Raw genomic sequence first — 7,812 nt, forward strand, 5'->3', positions numbered from 1 at the left:
ACCACTTCTTTAACTCAAAGCTCAGGATTTACAAACCCCAGGGAGGATTCCCAGCTGCGGGGGCAGCCCCATCTGCTCGCCATGTCCTGCGAGGCCCAGCCCGCGCAGAGCACCCGAGGTAATGCGGGCTGCCGGGAGCCGCCTTTATTTGCCGAATCCCCTTCTAAATTTACGTCAGCGATGCCAGGTTTGCGTAAGCGATAACGCAGTCGGTGTTCGCCTCCCTGGATGTTTTCAGCCGCCCACTCCCAGGGCGCGGGGAGGCTGGCAGCGAGAGGCGGGCGGTGCAGCCGTTCCGGCCGCAGCTCTCGGTGCGGAGGGCGAGACGCTGCTGCTCCCGTGCGCCTCTGCCGCGGCGCTTGGGGATGGGGCTCGTACAGACCCCCGCGTCCCCCTCCAGACGCTGCTCGGCGACTTCTGTCGGGTCTCTGGTAAAATGCAGCTTTGGTCTGCACTGCCCTACTGGAAGCCTATTTTTTTCCCCTGTCTCTTTGCGGAACTTCAGAGCAATGAGGTGTAGCTACTTCTCTCCATCTTACATCTTAACTTAATGAAGAGCAAGGAGGGAAACACGCCTGGCTGCAGAGAAGCGGCTGCCGACTGTCCCTGGCAGAACCCTGCCTGGCACCGCACCCCTGTGCACCCGGCCTGACTGCCCCGGCCCCGAGGATGCCCCGGCCCCGAGGATGCCCCGGCCCCGAGGATGCCCCGGCTGAGCTCAGCCCTTGCCGTGACCCGGCAGCACGCACTGCCCTGCAGCGGGGTCCCTCTGCCAGCACCACCAGCGGAGCGGAGTCACCCCCTCCCCTCCCCTCGCAGGGCGCTGTCTGCGAGCGGAATGCTCAGGGCGCCCCTGGCCGCTCCTCCCCAGCGAGGGCCGGGCAGGAGGGCAGCGCTGCGAGCGGAAAGCGCCCAGCTCGGTTTGCAGAGCAGCCCGGAGCGCGGCCGCCGCTCTCCCGCCGCCCCCGATGCCGAGGGCCGAACCGGACACCGACCTGTGCTGGCGGCGGCTCGGTGCTGCCTGCGGCGGCGGGGTCGCCATAGCAACGAGCCAAACTCCAGCGCCGAGGGCCGGGGCAGCGGCCCCGGGCGGACGGGGATGTGCTGGGACACGGCACCGCACGCTGCTCTCCTCGCTGAGCCCCGGGGATGCAGCCGGAGCCACACACACACAGCGCTGCGCAGATACGTGCCCTGAGCTCGGGATGCTCCAGCAGAATATAAAGTGCTAATAAACAACGAGGGTTTCACCTCTGGTTGGTTTTTCATACGCCCAGCAGCAGAAGGCTGGAAATGAAAGCACTGATTACAGCGCCGATGAGTAACAAATAAATCAGCCTTGCAAATGTCAGGAGAAATAGGAGAAAGCCCCTGAAAATGCACATCAGCGGTCTTAAAGGAGAAATCTGAATAAACCTGACACTAATTCCCTCATCCATTACATTTCTTCCACAGCCATGGTGAGCAGGGATTGCCACTCTGGCCTTATGGGTGTCTGCAATCATCTTCCCTAATGGGTAATTGACTGTGCACATTTCTAGTATCACACCACAGCTCTTGTATGACTCCCATGAGTCAAATGCATTTGATTCTCATCCTTTCACCACATTTTTGTGCACAACTCTGCAGGCTGTGAGGTAAAAATGTTGAGGCAGGTGGGAAATCTTGTGATGAAACAAAGCAGCTGCCTGTGTAAAGATGAGATAGAATTCAGCCTTTCCTGACGGGTGTTCCTTTGTAATCCTCAATATCTGAGGCATTGAATGTGGCTTAAATGTTGTGTCCATGCTCAGGCAGGACAGAGAATGGATTTATTCCAAGTGTGAATGTGACTAAAGGCAAATATTCCATTTCCCGTGGCACATGTAAGGGCCATGGAGCCAAAGGAGACAGTGCCACTGCCTGGGAAATCAGGTGGAGGAAAATGAAGTGGAGGGAAGGAAGAGCTGCTCCACAGACATGAGCTGGTGTGGAAATGATGGAGGGAGATCTGTACCGAGGGAAAATACACACAGGGAATTCCTTGTGTTAGATTACATGAACTGGAAGATGGCAGCTGCTAGCAAGCATTTCCAGGGATGTAGGAGAGGCAGAATGTAAAGACTTCTTTAAGAAAGAAAAAAAGAGAGAGAGATCCATGGAAGATGACCAAGTTAGGAAATACTTATACAAGAGAAAATGTCTCCTGTTATTAAAAATGAGATGAAGATATCCAGGAAGGATTTATTCACAGTCACTCATGGCAATGTGTTCTGGTTTGGGGCAGAGCCTAGAATGACTGAAGACAATCATTCCTGTGTTCCACCATGGCCAGCTGTAAGGGCTGGAGTGAGGATGGAGGTTTGGGGAGGAAATGAAGAAATCCATGAGGGAGAAGAAAAAAATGCTCATTGCAGCCCAAAATCTACAGCTTGAAATTACAACCAGAAATAACCCTCTCTGGAAAAGTATGAACTATTACTTCAGCCCCTATATAGCACTGCACTTAATTGAGAGATTGGTAATTAAAATAATTAGCTAATTCAGACCATTTGACTTGTCTATTTTTAAAGGGCATGGGCTGCCTGAGGTTTTTGAACTGCAAGTCCAAACTATGCCACACCCAACCACAGCTTCTGCTAACCAGAAGTTACATACATATTTGAAAACTAATATACATTTGAAAACAATAAAAACTTTAAAAGAGTTAAAATATTTTAGCAACAAATTAAAATTCACAAATTGGGATCAACAACTGCCTCTGCAAAAACCTCTGTACCTGGATATGATGGAGGGTGCTGCCTCCATTTCTGGGTTGTTTATTTTAAATTCTTCTGCTCCTGGTTTTGTGTGTTTGTTATTTTACTTCTGTGTTCCCAGAGTGGGTTATCAGCACCCTCACAAACACTTCTGCCCCTTCCAAGGAGGTTTCACAGATAATTTATCTAGGAAGAGGCTGTGTGTGATTCCCATCTACAGTTTTCTTAGTTCAGATATAAACATTTGAATCATATTTAATTATTTTGTCACTTGATAATATCATTCTGTACCTTTTTGTATTACAAGGGTACAGAGTGGGTAAATACAAGCATATTCTTCTTACAAAAAAAGACAAAATTAGACTAGCTTGAAGAGAAGCTGGTAATATTTGAAGTTTTATCAGAAAGTTCTTTTCACTCACTCAAAAGAAATTTTACTTAGAAAATGTCATTCCCTTTTGAGAGAAGGAATCCCCTTAGTAAGTAGGAAGTGGGGAAAATTTTGGTAAAGGGTGTCAGATATATCTAGAATATATAACTCAGCCAAAGAGTGAGACATAAACTCAAACTGACCCAGAAATGTCCTCACCAAACTCTCTTCCTCTCCCAAGGGCAGTTGTTTCCAGGCACAACATTGAGGCCACTATGCAAAGTAGGGTCAAAACCCCAAGCTATGATGTGCTAGGAGGAGAATTTGGGTTTTCCTTGACACAATTCCCCTTGTTCCAGCCTTGCCAGCCAAAATTTGGCTCCAAATAGCCCTTTTGGGTGTTTCTTTCCTTTTTTCACTGTGACAGGCATTGGCCATTGACACCAAGGAACAAGAGCAAAACCTCCACTGGGCAGTGCCAGGGCTGCAGTTCTGCTGCTCCTTGTGCTGCTGCTGTGTCTGGCAGTTGATTAAACCTTACATTTCTTAGGACTGAAAGGAAGCTTTTAAATCTGTCCATGTAAATTATGCTGTAATTCAGCCCATTATTCTGCCAACAGAGCTCATTGCAGTGAACTCCACTTCCAGGCTGGACACACTGAGGAGCAAACCAAGCACTGGGAGTTTGTGCATGGAATCATGCCCAGAAACACCTTTCTGCAGCAAGGTCCTGTGACACACTATGCACTTTCCATTTTTTTCACTTTTAAGGGCAGGATTTAATAAATAAATAAATAAATAAATATACATACATATATATATATATATATCCCAAGGCCCTCAGTATTCTACATCTGAAACCAATCATTTTTGCACTGAAAGGAGACAGCTGCTCCAAGCTGAGTTTGCTTGCACTAAGCTTGGGGAATCACCCAAGTGAAATGTCCAAACCAACTGAAAACTGTCAGAATCAATAAATTAAATTTATTCTGGGAACTTTGTAGAATAAATAGAGAAAAAGCATTTAGGGAAACATATGTTGGAATTCTTTAAAGGTGAAGAGTGTGACAACAACATACTGTGGAAGTGGGATGCTCAGATGTGTGTTTTATTGCTGCTATATTCAAAAGAAAAGCCAGGGAAGAGGTGGGAGGGTCTTGGACTCCAACCAAGCCTGTTTTGGTGAGCTGAAGGAGCATCCCCCACTCTGCTCTAAAGAATTGTCATTAGCAGGATTTAGGAGGGATTGAAGTGAAAAGTTTGAAGTGTAAACTTCACCTGATGCCTCTGGCTTAAGAGGCAGCCTTGTGGGAAAGCATTTAAAATTCTTCCCTCCTTTTGGCTGGGAGCAGTTCTTTCAAGATAAAAACCGTGTTGGTTTTACATCAAAACAACCTAAAGTTAAACCCCTGGGTTATCTGGAATGTTCAGGCTCTTAGATAGTCCTGCAAACTGAAAGGCTGAAGCCCTGGGAGCTGACACCAGATACCCTCTCCCCAGGAGCTCCTGTTGCTGCCGATTTACACCTCTTGGTCTCTGCTTAACTACCTGCAACAGGGCAGAGGTTTAAAGGTAAAGTCTTGATGTTAATTCCTGAAGTCACCCAAAGCTGAGAATTATTTACTGACCATGGAGTGCTTTGCAAGACTCTTAATATCATTGGAGGCAGATAAATTTGGCCATACTTGAGCTAATGCCTCACTTCAAATCTTTAATTTATTCCTTAATTGAAGGATAAATCCAGATGAATGCAAGATGAATCAGCAGTATGAATCTCCAGCTGAAACGTGTGCCAAGTATTTTATTTATCATGGCTTATTGTCACCTGATGGCAGAATAGGGACTCATCTACATTTATATTTTGTCCTTTCTCCTTTGCTGTGCTGGAAAGAATCTGCATTTCTAAGACAGGGGAAAAGCATCAAAGGAAACAGCCTCAATTATCTTAAGAGGAAAGAATGAATGGAATTTGCATTCAGGAATAGTCTGGAGGGTGAAGGAAAGGAGCTCACATGTGATTGTACATATATATAACCATGTGTACTCACACAAAATCTAACATCCAGAGAAAAAATAGCCACAATTTCTCTGTGATCCTTAACTTGATTTATGAACTCAATTTCTTAGACACGTTTTCTGGCAGTGAAAGGTTGGTGAGTTGGGGATTAATTCAGGTAAAGGCAAACCAGAGATTTCATGTTTGCAAATTTGCTGTGCAATGGCCTTAGGTGATCACTGGCAGCAGAAGACAGCCATTAAAACTTGCAAGATACCGTGAAAAATGATCATAAAATATTGAAATACAGAGGAAAAGCAGCAATCCTCATGTGTTGCCACAAGTGAAAGACAGGTGAGGTGTGGGAGCCCCGAGCAGCAGCTGCACAGAGCCCTGCTCCCCATGCAGGGCTGAGGGGATCCCTGCTAGCTCAGCTTGCTTTGGTTTCATTCACAAAGATGTGATTGAAATAATGAGATTATACCAACAGCTGCAGCCTCCCAGGAGTGGGGAGAGCTTACAGGTAATTCTGAACTATTTTGTAACGGTGCAAGGTTAAATAATGCAGAGCCAGCTGTAAGGCCAGCCCTGCTACACTCACAATGTTTGTGCTTAACTAAATGTTTTTGTGGTTTCTGTTTGAAAGAAAATGCAGATCTCTTGAATGGATATGAATTAGCATGGTGTAGTTAAAAAGTTGAAAGAAATCTTTTGGGGTAATCATTATGCACAGCCACAACATGTGTAAGAATTGTTCCTTGTCCAGAGGTGTAGGGGAGAGGTAGGAAAGTTTGGGATAAATCCCTTGGTGTTCTGGGAGAGCTCTGTGGCCAGCCCAGCAGGGCTCTGAGTGGGAAATGCACAACATTTCCTGCCTTTGTATGTGAAACTCACACCACAGCCCTAACTAAATGTCATCAGCCTGCAGAATTCCAGCCCAGGACAAATATTCATGTCTGATAAGAGTTTCCTTCTGCTCTTTTGAGGCTTACAGATCAGCAGTGAAAGGAATACTTTTAAGGGCTATTGACAATTTATGATGTCTTCTAAAAGCACCTTTTCCTGAACTGACACAAGCAATGCTACAAATGTTAAAATGTTTTTACTTTCTGGATTCCAGATCTGTAGGAGGGTGTCAGCACCCCAGCCTCACCAGCAAGGGGTAAGATGCAGCTACATCTCAGAGGTGGTGATAAACTGAGCTGACAGAGAACTGCAAAGGTGGAGGCAATGTTTTCATGTGGGAAGGAGAAATAACTTTGCTGGCAGGGAGTATTCCAACCTTGTGGTGAACTGGAAAGTTTTGGCACGTATCCAGCGCGGAGTCAACGCTCCGATCTGAGATGTGATCCTCCTTCCTCCAAAGTCTGCAATCCAAACTCCAGGCCTCCTGTAACATAAAGTCCTGTCACACAGGATTGTGGACAAATGCTAGAATCCAGGAAAAATTTAACACAGATGTAACAAATTGCTGTGACATTTCTGTTATGTTGGTTAGTTTATTTTTCTACTTCAGGATTACCAAGACCTGCCACAACACATGTTTGATCTCTGGACAATTGTGGCCTCACTGGAGAAGCAGCAGGGACAATGCAACATCCCTGGGGTTGGTGCTTCTCAAACCAGCAGAAATCCCAAACCACTGCAAGTTCTGAGAGGGTTTCTCTGGAAACTGAATGCAGCTCATCAGCGGCACTTCAGGTGTCCACCCACAAATGTATGAAAAAAATATGCAAAATCAAACCAGTGGACCTAGAGAAGGACCAGGGACAGCAAGAACACTGAGGAGCGTCTCTACAACCAACGTTTTTGGTTGTTTACATGAAATTCAAGGAAATGGGATCCTACATACACTACTCATGAAAAGAGAGCATTGCATTTGTGTTTTTACTTCACTCCTCCCGTCTCCTCTCCCTTGTACCTTTTTTTTTTTTAATTGCTTCTTTCCCCTTCCCTTTTTCTTCCTCTTTGCCAATTTCTACCCTTGCATAAGAAACTCACAACTCTTGTGAGTGTCAACATTTACAACTCTTCCCACCCTGCCCCAGAACATCAGGCCCAGCTCACAACTGGCCAGTCCAGCAGCTGAATGGGTAATTATTGTAAAAATAAAGACATCAGGAATCCTCTTGTCATCTTCTGCGATACCAAGGACCTGTGACCAAGGTCGAGGCAGCTGCAGTGCTGAGCTGCCTCAGATTCAGCCCCCAGGGCTCTCTGAGGGGGCTGGCCCTGTGCAGTGGAGGGTTTTATCTCCACTCTCGCTCCATGTGTGATGAACCACCCTGAAAGGGCAGGAAGATGCTTCCATGTCACACCACGGAGCACTTCAGGTGCTGCCACAACACAAGGGGGCTCAGGAGAAGTGCAGGGCCTCCAGGAGGTGACCGGGGCAGGGCGGGTGACAGCAGCCGAGGGGACCCCGCCATCTGAGGGGCGCTCTGGCCTGAGGAGAGCACAGGCCTGACGGGGGCCGCGCCTAAGGGGACCATCACGGGAGGGGACCCGAGCCTGAGCAGGGCCGTCACAGGAGGGGATCCCGCACCTGAGGGGAGCCTTGACCTGAGTGGAATCTCCGGCCTTAGGCGCTCTGTGGCCCGAGGTGAGCCCAGACCGGAGCGCTCCCTCACCTGACGGGTCCCTCCCCTGAGGCGGGCGGGGGGGGGAGAGAGGCGGGGCCGCGCCCATGACCGCGCGCGATGACGTCA

General features: G+C 47.7%; 1 protein-coding gene across 3 annotated transcripts in view; it reads right to left on the bottom strand.

Moving 5' to 3' along the window:
- MORN3 (MORN repeat containing 3) overlaps positions 1 to 7,750 on the bottom strand; it is a 24,159-nt gene extending 16,409 nt beyond the window's left edge. Inside the window, exons 1-2 of one of the 3 annotated variants that reach the window (XM_036393002.2) lie at positions 7,735 to 7,750; positions 6,387 to 6,494 (exon numbers count right to left, since the gene is read on the bottom strand). The gene's annotated coding sequence lies outside the window, so the exon portion shown is untranslated. Of the gene's footprint in view, positions 1 to 995; positions 1,207 to 6,386; positions 6,495 to 7,649 lie in introns of those variants that run through there. The other 2 variants (XM_036393000.2, XM_036392999.2) reach the window with 2 other exon arrangements.
- Positions 7,751 to 7,812: the final 62 nt, after the last annotated feature.

The sequence above is a fragment of the Molothrus ater genome, chromosome 18 (genome assembly GCF_012460135.2).
Source record: "Molothrus ater isolate BHLD 08-10-18 breed brown headed cowbird chromosome 18, BPBGC_Mater_1.1, whole genome shotgun sequence".
Lineage (NCBI taxonomy): Eukaryota > Metazoa > Chordata > Aves > Passeriformes > Icteridae > Molothrus > Molothrus ater.